This window comes from Coenobita brevimanus, chromosome 86 (assembly GCF_032717465.1).
Source record: "Coenobita brevimanus isolate Jiangsu-jjx chromosome 86, ASM3271746v2, whole genome shotgun sequence".
NCBI classification, from domain to species: Eukaryota; Metazoa; Arthropoda; class Malacostraca; order Decapoda; family Coenobitidae; genus Coenobita; species Coenobita brevimanus.
The window spans coordinates 8,721,899-8,739,891 of NC_137039.1; positions in this window are offsets into that span (position 1 = coordinate 8,721,899).

The window sequence follows — 17,993 nt, forward strand, 5'->3', positions numbered from 1 at the left end:
AGTCTCACCTGGGAATTACTGCACATGTGACACCTGCGTTGGGGCCTAGGTCTGTTTGGCTGGGGAGGGATAGGAGTGGGGAAATGGCAGCCGGATATTCTCAGGGGAGTTTGTGCAATAGGGGCAGTGCGGGTGCGATGTTGGGGCCTCTCTACAGCATACCGTGCAAAGATTTCTCTTGTGAGCTCCCTCACAAACCCTTCAAATGTTTCCTGAACTCCTGTTGTCCTGGCTTGAAGGTGGTGGCAATTCAGAGCAGTGATGTCTAGCAAGTGAAAGAACAGTTTCTTATACCACTTCATCGTGGTCCTGGCACACTCTACCGTCGATATCATGGAGTCTGACTGGTCCACGAGGTGCATGTTTATATTATAGTCCATGACACACTCAGGTTTCCAAATATGACGCCCGTTCTCGCTACGGTAATCAACTGAATCAGTACGGTGCATCAAGGGGCGGTGAACCGTTGACAATAGGCTTACCTCTCTCTTGTGATTCCACACAGTTGCAAAGATGTTGTTGGCTTTGAAGAAGACAACGTCATTCCTTGCAAGTTTCCGCCCTACCTTGGCCATGTGACGCCAGTTCACCTTCACTGTTCCACAGACTCCTGTTTCATGCGTGTGAAGATAACGAGCGAGAAGAGGGCTAGTGTACCAGTTGTCCAGGTAGAGGACGTGACCACGATGAGGGTAGTCTTCTATCATCGTCTTTACCACTGCTCCCGACAGTCCAATACTTCGATCTTCTATTATGTCTGTCTGTGCACCGGTGTACAAGACTATGTCTTGCACGTATCCAGTCCTACAGTCGCACATAACAAAGATCTTGAACCCAAAACGGTGCCTTTTGCTGGGTATATACTGCCTAAATGAAATATTGCCTCTCCACAACACGAGACTCTCGTCTATGACGAGGTCTCTATATGGATAGAATGAGGAACGAAAGGTTTGCCTGAGGTGATCAAAGATCAACCTAATTCGCCTCATTTTATCAGTGTTGTGTGCATTTGCAGGATCATGAGCGTCATAGAAATGGAGGTGACTTAGAATTTGTTGAAACCGATTACGGCTCATCACTTGACCAAATATTGGGGTAAATATAACAGGGTCCCTAGTCCAGTAAGCAGGAATTCTGTTCTTTCGTATAATACCCATCAAAAGGACCAGAGCAAAAAATAAGAACATTTCTGGAAGGGAGACAGGGTAATCATAGATGATAGAATGCCTACTCCTTGTTCCCAATCTTTCACTCTCAAGGCGCTGGGCGCTTGCAAACAGGTTGGTTTGGTATACAATCTGCTCTACAAATGCCTCACTAAAAAACAGGTGGAAAAAATCCAACCTGGTGGAATTACGGTGAATTCATGGAGCAATGCAGCCAGAGCGCCCCTGCTCAGTGAAGGGGTGAATGAGGGGAGAAAAATCACTCCCATCCTCCCAATTCCAAGCCACAAATCCCTCGACCCCATCATCCCCATCACCGCCTTCGTCTGGGTGGGGAGGAGATCCTGGTTGGGGAGGTGGGGGAGAAGGAGTGCGGAGGGCTTCCCCACTGTCACTCCTCTTCCATTTGCCTTTACCCTTTCCCTTTCCCTTACCCTTACGGTCTTGAGGAACATTAGGGGGCTGTGGGGATGAAATAGGGGAATATTGGGGAGCAGAAGACGTGCTGGGGAGTGGTTCCTCCCCACCTTCCCTCTCCATGACAACACCACGTGTTTTCTCACGCACCCTAGCTCGACCACGTGTTAGGGGATATTGGGGAGCATAAGACGTGCTTGGGAGTGGTTCCTCCCCACCTTCCCCCTCCCTCACAACCCCACGTGATGATGAACGCACCCGCACTTGCCCACGTGACCCACTACGCCGCCTCACACTACGTAGGGAGAGCAATGACTCACTCACGTCACTCTCACTTTCCCTAATTCTCCCTGCACTTTCCCTTTCACTCCCCACTCCCTCCACTTCACTTCCTAACTCCGCAAACAAAATGCTAGGCCCATACCTGCTCGTACGACGTGGTGTGCGCTCTGGGCCATGATGAGTTATGACCTCACGTCCATACCACGTGGCAGCACATCCCACGGCTCCATCATCGTCATTGTCCTCGTCCTCGAATTCTGGTTCCAAATCACGTTGGGGATAGAGATAGGATGTTGCACGTGCCTTCTTTGCCTGCTGCTCCTCTCTAGCAGCACGGTAAGTCACGTACTGCCGTTTCCTGGGAGACGGAACTTCCTCATCACTGCTGGTGGTTTCTTCCTCCTCTGGCTGCACATAATCCTTATCCATAACCTCGTTGTCCAGTGGGAAATCACTGTCGCCTGTAAAGGTGTCCAGGGCGGCTTGAATTTCGCTGTCTGAGAGACCTCTCTTAGACGGGACGGGGCGGGTTAATGTATTGGCAACATTGTGCACAAGCACTTGTAGCACTGAGTTTGGTTCTGCATGGCTGGGTAACATCAGTATGCCACTGTCCGTCACAGTGTTAGAATGTTGCGGAAGTCACGCCATTTTTCCGCCTCACTGGGCTAGAGGAGGCGGTTGAAACTGTCACGTGGACCCTCTGTCCCTTCATTTAGTGATTCTATAGAAGAGGAAGACCTGGATGACTCTTCTGGGGAGGAATATGAGCCAGTGGAGAAGGATATTGAGAATGGGGATTCCCCCGTTCTCTCTCATCCCGCCCAGCTGGGTGGAAAAACGTAGCTCACAGCTTGGGAAACTGGGTTAGAAACACAATGGACGGCCATACTACACTTATTTCTCCTATAAGGAGTACTTTTTCTTGCTTTTCCTTGATTTGTATGTCCTTTTGGATTGTTTTATGCAATAAAATTTTTTTCCGTTTTTGGTCCAGGATTGGGTGGGTATAAAATTGCAAAAATGCCTGGTATGGTACAGGTTAAAACTAATTTGGCCAAGAGCTGCCATACTTCCTGTTGACTGCTGAGGTGTAACAGTTAAGATGGGAATATAATGGTGTGAGGAAAAGCTCATGATCAGGGATTTGGCACCCCTTTTTAACCTGACAGCATCCAGATTGACTCTGTCAGATACGTTTATGTGAAGCTACAGAACGTGGTGAATGTTTTTGGCAACCAGGTAGAGCAAGGATTCCGGGGGCTTGAATGATGATTGAATGGAAATGTGGCCTATTGGATTGGGCAGATTTGGGCTGTCTGGACGTTGCTGCTCCACACCCTGTCCTAAGATGGAAAAGGAGGTCTGGATGATGATGAATGATGTTTGAAGAGGATCAGTAAGGTTTGGCTTGTAATAATAAGTATTGAACTAGGCTCAAGTTGTCCTGTCTTCAGTAATTATGGATATGTAAGGATGAATTTATTCAGCTTATTGAAAAATATACTGAACTGGAGGGGCTATGAAAAGTGCTGTCCATAATTTTCTGGACAAATACTATATAAATATGAAAACTCACCATAGCTTGTGGTGGCCATCATCACTCTTGAAGTAGTTCCCTTGCGCATTGATACACAGATCTCAGCATATCGTTCATTGCTGGATCACTCCCTGGAAGTCCTTTTCGACAAGAGTGTCAAGCACCGCCTGCTGTTCCTTCTGGATGTCCGCAGTGGTATCAAAACAATGTCCTCTCTGCTTAATCTTCATTTTTGGGAAAAGAAACAAGTCACAGAGGGCCTGGACAAGAAGGTTTTATCTTCTGAGGCAAGTCCAAGATGCTCAGTGCAGACATCAACGCTGCTGTATGTGGTCAGCCATCAGGAGCCTGGGGGACAAATTTGGCTGTGATGGGGCACTTGCCCAATTCTTCAGTGAGAATCCTCTGACATGTCACAAAACCAATTCCCACTTCATCACCAATATCGTCAATGATCCAACGTCGATCCTCACGGATGAGCTGCTGAATTTTTGTGACATTCTGAGGAGTTGTGCCGGTTGAGGGCCTCCCTGTTTGGTTGTCATTGTCAGCCGATGTTCTACCAGCCTCGAACTGTCCCTGCCACTGAAACACCTGTGTCTGACCAAGAGATTGCTTACCAAACACTTGCTGAATCATTGTCAGGGTCTGTTTTGCATTTTTCCTGAGATTTACAGAAAATTTGATGCAATTTCACTGTTCCTTTTTCATATCTATCTTTAAAATCACCTTACGACACATGCACAAGAGCAAACGAATATGTTTTGTTTCATTTCGTTTTTGAAGGCTCCAACATGCCTGCATGCATCGGCCTTAGTCACCTAATGGTGGCTCTCCATGCTGCTCAATCTGTTGCTGCCTCTGTTCAGGCCCTTAACCCTGAGGTCACACTTAATGACCTCGTCCCACATCTTTCTCGGTCTACCGCTTGCAGCCCCATCCCCAATATTAACACTTCTCACCTTCTGCACCCAATTATCATCCCCCATCCTCTCCACATGCCCAAACCATCTCAGTCTACCTCTCCTCATCACATTACCAATACACTCCTGTCCCATCCTACCTCTCAACTCTTGCATCTTAAACCCAGCCCCCCCAGGCCTTGCACGCAGGGGCGCACTGCACATCCACCTAATCATTGTCATTTCTGTACGTTTGAGCCTGCGAATATCCTCTTCCTTTACTGCCCAGGTCTACCATACAGTATCACAGTCCTAGCACATGCTGCATACAAAAACCCCTTAGCACGTAGGGAGAGTCCTCTCAGTGTCAGGAGAGGCAGCAGCTCCCTGAACTTCTTCCAGCCACTTCTCACTCTAGCCACAGAGCTAGCTCCAGCCCCACCTCCAGCACATAACATGTCTCCCAAATAACAAAACTCTTCCACAAACTCAAGAGACTCACCAGCAACTTTAATCCTTTCATGCCTGACAAGCTCTACCTACTCTCCCCGACACGCTGCACACGTAAAATCAGCATTATCTCGCAGTCTGTCTCTAATGCCACTACATCTCTTGTGCACCCGTTTATTATAAACACTGCACAAGATGGAATGACTTCCCATGCCCTTGTGGCCAGACGGATATGGCCACTCTCCCTCTTCTTTGACTACCACCCCCAGCCCTAGATACCACCACTTTAGTTTTATCTGCATTTACTCTTAAGCACTTGTCCCCCATACTATCTCTCCACTTCCTAAATCTTTCCTCCGCCTCCCTTTCGTTCTCTGCAGTCAACACCAAATCATCAGCATACAACCTCTCCCATGGGAGTCCATTTCTGAAGTCATGTGAGAGGGCTTCAAGTACCATGAAAAACAACAAGGGGCTCAAGACTGACCCCTGATGCACACCATCATTCACAGGAAACTCATCACTCAAATCTCTATTCACTCTTACCTGGTGCGAGCAACCACATACATGGCCATAACCACCCTAACCAGCCACTCCTCCAACCCAAGCTTTCTCATTGCCCACTTCACCACCTCTCTAGGGACACTGTCAAGGGCCTTTTCCAAATCAACAAAAACAAAATACAGATTCCTTTTCTTTCCAATATATTTTTCCTGTAATGAGTGTCACAAATCCCCACCTCCACCTAGCTCCTCACCACATGGCACACTGACTCACAATGCACGTTAGCAGTGCCACCTAGAGGCACATCGCGTGTCGTGATCCTTGTCCTGAAAATTTTGAATAGCACCTCGTATGACTGAAGCCAGTGCAGTTGCCATTTTTAACATCATATAATTCTAAAGGGATTTGGCGGTGATAGAACTTAGAACGTCAGTACTATGATTCTAGAGGGTTTTGACGGTGACAGAATGTAGAATGTCAGTGTAACAGCACTAGGCTGGTATTGGAAGCATCCAATCTACATTAGGAAACAAATGTGAGAGCAGTCAGTAGCTACTTTATTGTTTAGTGGTGCAGAGGTGGCACTAGGCAGAGTAACTTTTTTTTTTTTATTGTGTCTGACTCTGGGCATAGGCCTCACAGCCTGCTTCCAAGGCCCAGTAGTCCTCCAACATACCATACACCTCTACATGTCACCACTTTGGCACTAACACCCACCGTCCATACTGAATGCATGCTTGGGCTGTTTCGTACAGGACTGGTGTATTGATATTAGCGGGGGTATTTTTACGACATGTCGGTGGGTCTTCTGGTAGATAAGTAAAGTCTAATTTTATGAAATTCATATCCTTAAACTGTTCTCTGCCCCAGCGGTCATTTGAACCGGGGTCCGTTAGGACTGCAGGCCACCTCTCTACCAATTGAGCCACCACATAGGACTTGCCAGATGTGTGATACAGTCAGTGGTTGTTTTTTGTTGCTGATCAATCCCAAACTGTCTGGCCAAGCAGACTCATCAGCTACAGGCAAGCAACACTACTGGGTTGTCTCATGCAATGACCTGATGTTCCCTTGTGGCTGACAGTGCCTAACCCAAGCAAGGTGTGGGAATAGTGTGGTTTGGTTCCTGGATGAATGACACTTTTGCATCTCTCCACCCAGTTAGTATGGGCACCATAGCAGGCTCCACTTCACCCTGGAATTTGATTATTACCAACCAGAGTTGTAATGGTTTCATGGGTTATAGGAAACTCTTTAGGCTTGTCACTGAGCATATAGCCATCTGATATATGGAAAGGAAAGTAATAAAATGTAACAGAAGGGGAAGGGAGAGGTAAGATGAGAGGAAGGCAGACATAGAAATCAAATGAGAAGGGGGAAGGGAGAGGTAAGATGAGAGGAAGGCAGACACAGTAATAAAATGAGGGTCAATTTTTACACGTTGCCCTCATCCTATTTTCGACTTTTCGTTAACATTTTCTAGTAGAACTGGTCATTCTAAGAATCTTTTCTTCTATGACATTTCTCTCGCAAATTGATAATAAACGAGTTATATGCGATTTACTTTCACCAATCACAATCACAGACGAGCGCGCGCTCTGTCCGCTCACCCGTTCACATTTGAAAGTTTGTCCCGGAAGACCAAACTTTACACGTACTCCTCATTTTTACACGTTGCCCTCATCTGATTTTTTCATCCAACCTTAGTGTTTCCTGTTGTTTTTGGTGTGATTCGATCGATATTGACCTTCGTTTCTTTTGCAAGTCGCTAGTTTTTGTTGAACGCCACTAGCAACTTCCGGTGGAAAGGACCGGTCCAAATCAACAAAAATCACACGAAAAACAACAGAAAACACTCAGGTTGGATGTTTGTTATCACTTGATATGTAATTTTTTGCAATTCTTCCCCCTCCCCTCAGGAATACTGGGGAACCTGTGGGAAACCGGGGTTTTGGGTGAGGGAAAAACGCAAAAGCGAGTGATTTCCTACTGTATGTTATCAAAATCAAATGAAACACAAAAATCCTTCGGAAGAAAATAATTTTAAGCTTCTTACGGATTTCGTGTTTCCTAATTGGGGGGCTTTGCCCCCCAGACCCCCCAGCCCTGGCCGTGTTTCCTAACTGGGGGGCTTTGCCCCCCAGACCCCCCATGACATTAACCAAACCTCATCTAACCTATCCTAACCGGGTGTAAATAAGAAATAATGCATTTACCTAGCAGTTTACAGTTCCTCGTCTGCATCAGAAGAGTCGTCTGTAGCTGTAATGGCAACTGGTGACGGGCGGCAGTGCAACACTTTCTGCTCCTCACGTAAAATGAGACTTTTGCCTTGATTTGGGTACTTTGTTCCTGTTGTAGGTAAAACACCATGCGATCACACAAAGGCAACAGTTTTATCTTCTTGCTGGTAGAACTGTGAAATACCAGTGAAGTAATAAATTTTGCAGGCTTCCCAGTCTATGGTTGGAGACGAACTGACTTTCAAATCTTGCGAGCCCTAGCATGGGGCATTTGAAATTCTACTTTGTGATTGGCTGATTCATGTGCCACGCATGCGCTTTATCCACCCACACATATAACACGCACCAACGAACACACACAGTTGTCCAACCACGGCAGGGAAAATCTCTCCCATAGAAAATAATGTGTAATAAATTGCATAACTCATCAACGGTTGATTTAAAACGGAAGTGTCATAGAAGGAAAAAGGCTTATAATTGCGTGAAGTATAAGGTGAGTTAGCCACTTTTGTTGTCACTGAGTTGGGTGTAAGTATGAAATAATACCACCTATCCAATTAACCAAACGTAACTTAGAAGCTTACCTTAACCCGCCCCGTCCCGTTGACGTATGGGTACGTTGCAACAATTTGCATTTGCCAGTCCCGGCGACGTACAGTAATCACTCCAATATCCGGATCAATAGAGCCATCGGTAGGTTCGGATATTGGTTTTGTCCGGATATTGGGCCCCAGCTTATGGACTTGTACTTACGGACCCTAACACAGAGAAACACCTATACAACTCCCTCCGGACATGCATAGCACCTATTTAACACCCAAATCACACCAATAAGGCACATAAATGACTGAAATAAATGCAATAGACACATGAAATGTGGGTTTAGAAGTATGTTCATACATTAATAAACATTCTGGTACTTATGGACTCTAACCGAACCTAACCTAACCGAACCTAACCGAACTCTGAAAAACACATTCCTACTGCACATGCATGAGGTAAGTTTAGTATGGAAAGAAGTACAGTATGACACTTTCTGGTAAGTATAGTATGGGAAAAAATACAATATGAAACATTCTGGTAAATATAGTATGGAAAATAGTACAACATGAAACATTTTGGCTACTTACAGCAAGTCCCTGGCCACCTCGATGAATAACCGCCTCCTCTCGGACTCTGACAGTAAGAACGATTTCCTGAAGCACTTGCACTACACTCTTCCTGAAGTCTTGCACTGAACTTAGTCACTAACACACAGAAGTCCGTTCTTTTCACAGTGTTCACTTTAGTCCAAATAATGTTCCATTAAATTTAAGTGTTGCACATTAACTTTTCCCAAGTTTTTTTAAGTTTCCAAAGCCAAAACAAAGAAGGTTAGTTACGTTAAATTTCTTTTCTACTTAGTCTTTTCTCCCAACTTGAAAACCTTAACACAACACACCGTTTTTTTCACTGCACAACACTCAAAATTCCCGTGTGGTCTAGTGGAGAAGTTCTTGCTGTTTATTCACTGTCAGAGCCCGAGAGTATCACTGGCAGGCGTCCAAGGGGTGCATCGGTGGGTAGTGGTGATGGCGTACCGACTACAGAAGACTCTGAAGACAGCCGCAAACTCACGTCGAGCGGTGACTCCACTGTAGCTGATGTGCTGGGCTGTGGCTCGGAGCATGAGGGCCTGTCTTGGGGAGGCAACGGAGTGGAACCAGGGCTTGGCACAGCGGGGGTCACGGGCCTGAAAAAACTGTCAATCGTTGACTGACGCAAGGACCGACGATTCTGGCGATTGATGATGCGCTGCCGGAAAGCACGCACTTCCTCCACGAGTCCCAAGGGCCCCATCTTCCTGTCGCAGTCCGGGTGTTCCAGTTAGTCTAGGACGAACTCTAGATGTTCCCGGAGTGCGCTCAGCTTGGGGATGGCTGGAGTAGTGTCCTGCTGGGCGGAGTCTGCATCATCATCGCCTTCGTCGTCGGAATCTTCAAGTTCGGGACTGACACCAGCAACCGAAGACGCGATCTCGATATCAGACAACGTCTGATACCCAGGATCGCCCTCGTCGTCGTCCAACCACTCACGAACATCGTCCACATCAACATCGTCGCCGTGCGTACGTAGCCGTGCATGGAAGTCATCCACGTCAAACCCTAGGAAATCGTACTCCACATCTGTTCCGAGAAGCAGACGAGACCAACCATTTTCAAGAGTTTTCACAGGGACTTCCTTCCATGCACTAGCCCAGTTGTACAGCGCAGACTTGATGTTGTAGCGGCGAAGGTTTTCCAAAGTCCGCTTGCCTCGAGTGTCACGTCCTTCCCTGCGCTCGTCCTCGTCCTCGAGAACCACCATCACCTCGTCCAGGAACTTCCGACGGTACAGGCACTTTGTTGCCACGATCACTCCTTGGTCCATTGGTTGAATGAGAGCAGTCGTATTAGGTGGCAGAAACATGCACCTAATACGGCCATTCTCAGCAACCAAGTCCTTGTCGCATGGGTGGGCAGGTGCATTGTCGAGGAGAAGGAGAGCCTTTACCTGGTCGCGAGGAATTCCCAGTGTCTTCGTCTGGTAATGTATGACCTCCTTGACGAAGTGATGGTGAAACCAGTCTTTGAAAATCACAGCTGTGAACCATGCTTTCAAAGAATGGTACCATACGACAGGAAGGACATCCATCACCCCACGAAGGCACCGAGGCTGCTTTGCACGGCCAACAATAACGGGCTTAAGCCGGTGCATGCCGTTAGCATTGGCACAACACAAAGCAGATATCCGTTCCTTAGAAAGCTTGCGGCCAGGTACACGCTTCTCCGTCTCATCGGCGAGAGTGTTTGTTGGCACCGAGCGATAGAATAGGCCAGTTTCGTCAGCGTTATAGACTTGACCGAGAGTGAGGCCCTCCCTGTCGATCAAGCCTTTCACCTTGTGCCGAAACTCGTCCACTCCATCCTCGTTAGCGTCCAATGCTTCGCCACGTGCTTTATGGTTAGTAAGGCCATGTCGCAACTTGAACGCGAAGAGCCAACCCTCGGATGCCTTGAAGTCTAGGGCGTCGTGAAGCCTTGCAAACTTCTCAGCAGCAGCCTTCAGCTCCATTCCACGTACCATCACACCAGCTGCACGTTGCTGTCGATACCAAATCAACGTGGAGCGGTCGATCTCTGCATACTTGGGGGTAAACATAACCTTCCTCTCCACGTTGCGTTTGCTTCTCGACGAGAAGTCAGCCGTGTACTGCATGAGCTTGTCTCGGGAACGCTTGATATCAAACAAAGTCGACCGGGCCAGGTTGAACTCGCGGAGAATGCGAGAGGAAGACCAACCCGCATCAACCTTCTCCAATATCTCCTGTTTCTTCTCCAGAGTCAACACCACTCTCTTCCTTTTCTCAGGAGGCGGGGCCATCATCACACACACTAAGAGTAGGGCAGAGAGCAGCAGGAGGCCTTGCAGCAAGTACGGCACCACCACAAAAGCGAGCACGTGGGCAGCCATGGCGAAGAGCGTAGGTCTTGTCGCGGTGAGAGACAGGCGGGAAGTGGGGAGGATGCAGCGGCGCTCTATCGGACGTCGGAGGAATGACGAACCAAAACAATGCTCTCACGCGGTGCGCGCGGCAAGTTCAAATTACGGACGGCAAAAAATCGATTTTTTTTCCAATTTTTTTGGATTTTCGGACCATTTTGGGAATGTTTGATCCCAGGACGATAAGGTTCGGTTAGTGGGGATGTTCGGTTATTGGGCGTCCGGATATTAGAGGGATTACTGTACCAGTACGTCGTGCAATTGCAAGGTCCCTAATTTGCACAATTTTCAATTTTCGCGCGTGATTTTTCGTATGTATACACGGGACACCTTCCTCTATTCCTCTACAAGATGCCAAGCAGGGGCAATGCCTTACACCGCATAACCTCCCCCCTCCCCCCCTCACGCCATTGTCTTGGCAAAGGACCTGTTACCAGTGACCTGGCTAGTAAAGATATTCAGGGCCAGAGTGATTCCCCAATCGATGACAATGTGGAGGACAATGTTTACATAGCATTAGAAGAAGAAACAGCCAGAAATAATGATCAGGTAATGTGGCAAAAAAAGGTCAGGTATGGTGATTAGTTAGTGAGTGAAACAGTGCTTATAATGCCTTTATTACTGCTTGAAAACCAGTATACTCTCATACTACATATACATTCGTACCAAGTAAATAAATAAATACCGTTTATGAGTGGATAAAATAGTTACCCTCCCATAGAACTTGTTTTCTTTGGTGCCAGCATGTTAGAAAACCCAGTCAGGTAAGGAGGAACTCCTACCTGGATTGGGTATTTTAAACCTCAGGTGAGCGATTTCTCTATGAATTTTCGATGTTTCTCACCAAAAGCGAAGGTTTTAGCAAAAAAAAATTTTTCGAAAATACCTTGGGACTGGGGGATGTCAGAGGTGCGGAAAACCTCGAGACGTGACGGGTTAAGCAGATTCGTCGTCTTCATCGTGTCCCTCAGGTCTTCTGTTGGATTGATGGGGGTAGAGGCGAGCCGCAGAAAGCAGGAAGTGATGGATGAGAGTGTCGTCAGCCTCGAAGTTGTGGACGAAGAGATACCGCGCCAGATACTGCTTGAAATACTCCCCCTTAATGCCAGGCCTACGAGTTCACTGTTTGATGTCTAGCCACAAGCGTTCGATGTTCTGTGTGTGGATCCTGCTGTCTTTTGGATCCACAAAATTCTCCTTGTGGTTTATAATGGAGTGAGTGTAGCCCTCCTCACTCAGCCTTGCATAAGCAGCCCACCTGTCACTATAGATGTGGCTGCCAGGACGGATGAACTTCTTTATAAGGGGGAGTAAAGTATTAGCGCTCCTGTCCTGTCCCTCCTCGACCAACAGCCCCCCAATGTCCACACTTGGTTCAGGCTCCTTCCCCGGTTGTACTTGGAGGTAACAAAGAGGCTCTCGTCGATCTCGACCTCGATGCCCTGGCCCCCGATCGGCTCCTGCTGGTCAAACCAGTGCTCCGTGACCTCACTGCAAAAGCTCCGCCAGTCCACCAATGTCCGAGATGACCACCCAAGGTTCCTCACCACAGCAGTGTGATTCCACTCCTTCGTCAGCCAGTGATTGATGAAGCACAGAATCTCCTAGGACTTCAGGTTGGTATGGTCAAAGAAAGTTCCCTTGCGGTCTGCAACGGTAAAGTTGCACTGCTTCCTGCACTTCGTCTTCGAAATCTTCACAGACTGACGGCACACCCAATTTCTCTTGTCTAGATGATAGTGGCAAGGAACTTTGCAGTGAGGACAGTCGACGCTCGATGGTAGTACGGCGTGTTGACGGAGAAGATCGTTGCTAGCCTCTTCTTGCTCCAGAAAATCCCTGAAGAAGAACCAAGGCTTGAAAGCACAACTTCCACACAGGGAAGACATGGCGGGACTAACTTTCAAATGTGAGCGGGAAAGGGGACACAACGATTCAAGAAAAGATCGTAACACTAACCAAAAATAATTGAAAATGTTAATGAAAAGTCGAAAATCACTAACAAAAACAATTGAAAATGTTAAAGAAAAGCCGAAAATCGCATGAGGAGTACGTGTAAAGTTTGGTCTTCCGGGACAAACTTTCAAATGTGAGCGGGTGAGCGGACAGAGCGCGCGCTCGTCTGTGATTGTGATTGGTGGAAGTAAATCGCGTGTAACTCGTTTATTATCAATTTGCGAGAGAAATGTCATAGAAGAAAAGATTCTTAGAATGACCAGTTCTACTAGAAAATGTTAACGAAAAGTCGAAAATCGGATGAGGGCAACGTGTAAAATTTGACCAAAATGAGAAGGGGGAAGGGAGAAGATAAGTACTACCATACATCAAGCGAATGGATGATGGTTGCCACCACCTGCTACCTTCAGTCATTGTTTGAATTATGTAATTACTATTGCTGTATGTATCTTTGTTTTAGGAATACTTACATTTAAGTTTTACTAATTTCTGTATTTCCTTAGGAAGTACACATAAATGTTGATTCCAGACGAGTGACTTAAAAAAATATTACATCATTGTGTTGATGTAACATTAAGTACATGTCCACTAGGTAGTCTACTGTTGTGTATGTAATGAAGTGATCTGTGATTAAGGTGTGTGGTGAGAGAGCAGCTGGACATGCACAAGGCAGCTTGCAGTCAGTTCATCACAGGAGCTGATGTGGACCCCTGCTAAAAGGTAATGATTGTGCCAAGACTTTAATCTTTATGTTGATGTTTCTGGCTCTGCCTTTATAAAATGTTGTACTTTAAACCATTGTTTTGCATGGCTAAAGTATTCCCAGGTTATACTGTGCATTGTGCAAATGGAGTGTGCGCAGAAAAAAGCTTAATAATCCCCTGTTTCGGTATTGGGGAAAAGTGAATCAAAATTTTCCCGAAGGTCCCTCTTTTGGTTCTTTAAAAAGTTTTTTGTTATCGTCAATACAGGAGTGATTCCAGTATGGTGTGGCTTACTGTCACACTGTGCCACCATTGATGTTATCCATGTCTCTGATGCACAATAATGAGGTGGCAGGAAATTCAGAATACATTCTGAAAGTAATATAGCAGTTACTAGATCATTACTCATGGAAGGACTGTCACATTTTAAGGGTTAAAGATGTACTGATCATGAATGTCAGAGTAAAGTGATATTAAATGTTATATAAATTGTATTTTTTGTTTATAACAGTTCATGTTGTTCACAGAGATTTGCAAACCAGCCCATAGTGAGACAAAGACACAGCATTTTTTCTTTAGCTGTTTTTATATACTTTCCATATGTCTTTTATTGCTGTGCAAATTGAATACCCATAAAAATGAATCTGAACATTTTTTTTTTTCCACATAGAATAAATTAGCTCCACGCAAAATTAGGGTTCACTGGACGGTGTTATTAAGTTGATGGGGATGCTGGTCTAATGGCAGCTGTTGTTCCAGGTTCACAGCTGGAGTCAGAGCAGTAAAGCAGTTGTAAGCATTGTCGTCATCAGGGTGCTGCCTGAGTAATGGATGTTAAGTATACTGTAAAACAGGACTGAGGGCACATCTTATATTGTGTTAACATATCCAACAAGAGGTACCTCTGCCAACAGCTTATGGGTTATTATCCATGTTGTGTCCTGTGGAAGATTTGTTTTTTCCCACATAGGAGCTGATTTTGGATGATATACATGGTGTGGTATTCATTGCAGTATCTGTTGCAGCTATTGAAATAAGGAAGATGGTGGTAATATCAGCCTGAATTGACAGCTTGACTCAGCTGTTATGGCCTGTATGTTTAAAGTTATGGTTCAGAAGCATTCACATGTTAGCAATATTTGATCCTTTGGCCATGTTAGGCGACTGTGGTCGCCCCACTTATTATTCTTTGTGATGTGTCAGGCGACCACAGTCCACAGCCGAAAAAAACATTTCCGTCCACACGTGTTGTTTTTGTATAAATACAGTAAGTTTTGACTTCTTTTATGTGCCATCAAACAGTGTACATGTGTCTAGTGTAGACATACAAGTGAAAAACCTTGCTTGACATAAATAATCTCGTCATTATTGGAAAATTACAGAATGGCAAAAATTAATTATTTTCGCATTTTTTTTTCTTAGAGAATTAAATTTTTTTCATAGAGAAAGGTGCATTTTTGACCATTATCACACACAAAAAATGAGAACTTCATAGTCATTTCCCAGTGAACAAATAACAACAAAGTTATAATTAGCACATTAATTTTTTAGGGACTTAGGCTGCATCCAGGGGAATGACCGAGAAATGATAGGTCGCAGCCAAAGGGTTGAAGGAATTATAGTCTGTGTTGAATTTTTATCCTTTTTATGTATTTACAATTGTTATCCAGTAATAGTGGTGAATTTTTGACATTGTTCATTGTAATGAGAGCATCTTATGATTGAGCATTGATACAGTGAAGGTAAGTCATCCTATTGGTGGTAGACAGTAAGATTAACACCAAGGTAGGGTTACTGAAGTATGGTGGAAGTTTAGAGACGTGGAAGGAACTATATAATGGAGGTCGTAAAGGAAGAACCAGTTGTACAGTCAGAGTGTGAGGTGGGTGACAAAATACTGGAAGTGGTAAAGGAAGAACCAGATGTACAGTCAGAGTGTGAGAAGAGTGACAAAACAATGGTGGTGGTAAAGGAAGAACCAGATGTACAGTCAGAGTGTGAGGTGGGTGACAAAATAATGGAGGTGGCAAAGGAAGAACTAGATGTTTATTTAGAATGCAAGGTGGATGGCAGATTAATGGAAGCAGTAAAGGAAGAACCAGATTTAAAGTTAGAGTGTGAGGTGGGTGACAGAATGTTCCTCAGTGACAATGAGACTGTCCTGGACACAGTGTCCTCAGCTGAAGTTAAGCAGTTCAGATGTTTAAAGTTTGATAAAACATTTCCTTTTAAGGAAAGTCTTACCCGACATACAGTTGTTCATTCAGGCGTGAAGAATTTCAAGTGTGATGAATGTGGTAAACGATTTGCACAGAAGGGGGTTTTCTCCAAACACCTATTAATTCATTCAGGAGTGAAGAATTTCAAGTGTGATGAATGTGGTAAACTATTTGCACAGAAGAGTTATCTCACCAAACACCTATCAATTCATTCAGGAGTGAAGAATTTCAAGTGTGATGAATGTGGTAAACGATTTGCACGTAAGTGTGAGATCACCAAACACCTATTAATTCATTCAGGAGTGAAGAATTTCAAGTGTGATGAATGTGGCAAACTATTTGCACAGAAGGATGGTCTCACTCAACACCTGTTAGTTCATTCAGGAGTGAAGAATTTCGAGTGTGATGAATGTGGTGGACGATTTGCACTGAAGAGTAAACTCAGCAGACACCTATTAATTCATTCAGGAGTGAAGAATTTCAAGTGTGATGGATGTGGTAAGCATTTTGGTATGAAAAGTCATCTCACTAAACACGTATTAAATCATTGTGCAGGGAAGAGTTTCTAGTGTGCTTAATGTGGTAAACAGATGACTTAGTTGATTTCATCCGACACTGTTTAATTCATTAAGGAGTGAAGAAATTCATGTGTGAAGAATGGGATAAACAGTTTTATTACAGATTCTCTCCAGTATCATTTCAGGAGTGAAAAAATTTGAAATGTGATGACTGGAAGACTGTGTAGAAAAAAAAATATTATTCACTTGGCACCTGACAGTTCATTCAGGTGTGAAAACAATCATATAGTTATGATAAATATGGCAAAACTTGAAGAAGAAATCAGACTTTAACCAGGCATCCTCCCTGTTTCCTCGCTCACTGTTGTCGTGGGGGGGCTTTGGAGACATTGATTGGGTCTTGACAAGTGAGGGAGCTACGGTGGGGTCTCCACTCTGCCCTCTCCCCTCTCCTTGGGTCCCTGTCACTGCCTCAACTAATTTTGCTAGGCTCTTTTTCTTATTTTATTGCTTCTTCCATCCTCTTCCCCTATCATTGCCAAATAGTGGAGGCCTTTGGTGATGACACTAGTTTCCGCCCCTTTTGTCATTTCGGGCAAGACTGCTTCCTCCCCACGTGTTTGCCATGCGTGGCGATTCGTATATTCCTTGCGCCCCTCTGTCTGGGAGTTGAGTCCACTATAGGACAGGGTGCAGTTCCCTGAGGTGGGCAACACACTCCTTTGGTAGGTGGGTTGAAGTAAGATGGGCAGTCCAGTGTTGACACGCTGGGCAAATCGGCTGGCCGTGTGTTAGCTCAGTCAACCTCGGCTAGGGTCAATCGACACAGTTTGGTGGGCACCGCATTGGTCCACGGCTGCCACTCCACACCAAACTGTGTCTGCGTATGCCACTCCCGCCATCCCTGGGGCTGTTGGGTGAGTCGGACCCAACATCAGCCTCCCCTCTTTGGGCTTCGTGGTGGGTGGAGGGTGGGGTGGTGAAGTCTACCAATTCACATTATGTGGATACAATTACTTCTTCTCACCCAATTATGGTGATGACCCAGGACTCCCTTTTGACTGTGGCCTCGACTTCTTCCCCTTCCCCTACACATTCGGTTACATTAAACACCCCATCCTTCCCACCTACTGTGTCTTCCACTCCTCCAGCTTCTGCTCCGTCTACTTCATCAGCCCTTCTACTGTTGTCACACTACATCCTTACCTTTCTTCTTCACCTCCTGTCTCAAATCCTTCTATGTCCTCTGTCTCCCTCTCCCAACCTCGCTCTTCTTCCTATGTACCTGCCCCTTCCCTCACCTCAATTTTCGAATCACAGACATGGTCTTCGATGTCCATGATACGACCGATGACCTCTCACTCCACCTCTCTCTGCTTTGATAAGTAGGCAGGGATGTCACCTTCTCCACCCATCCGAATGGTTCCTGTATCCTTGCCATTCACAGTGCTGCCCAAGCCAAGAAAGTGGCATCCCTATACTCATTCCAAGCTGGTTTGAAGGTAAGTGCTCCACCTCTGGGATTTGACGTCAAAATCGCTCCACCTACAATCCACTGTGATTGGCTGGT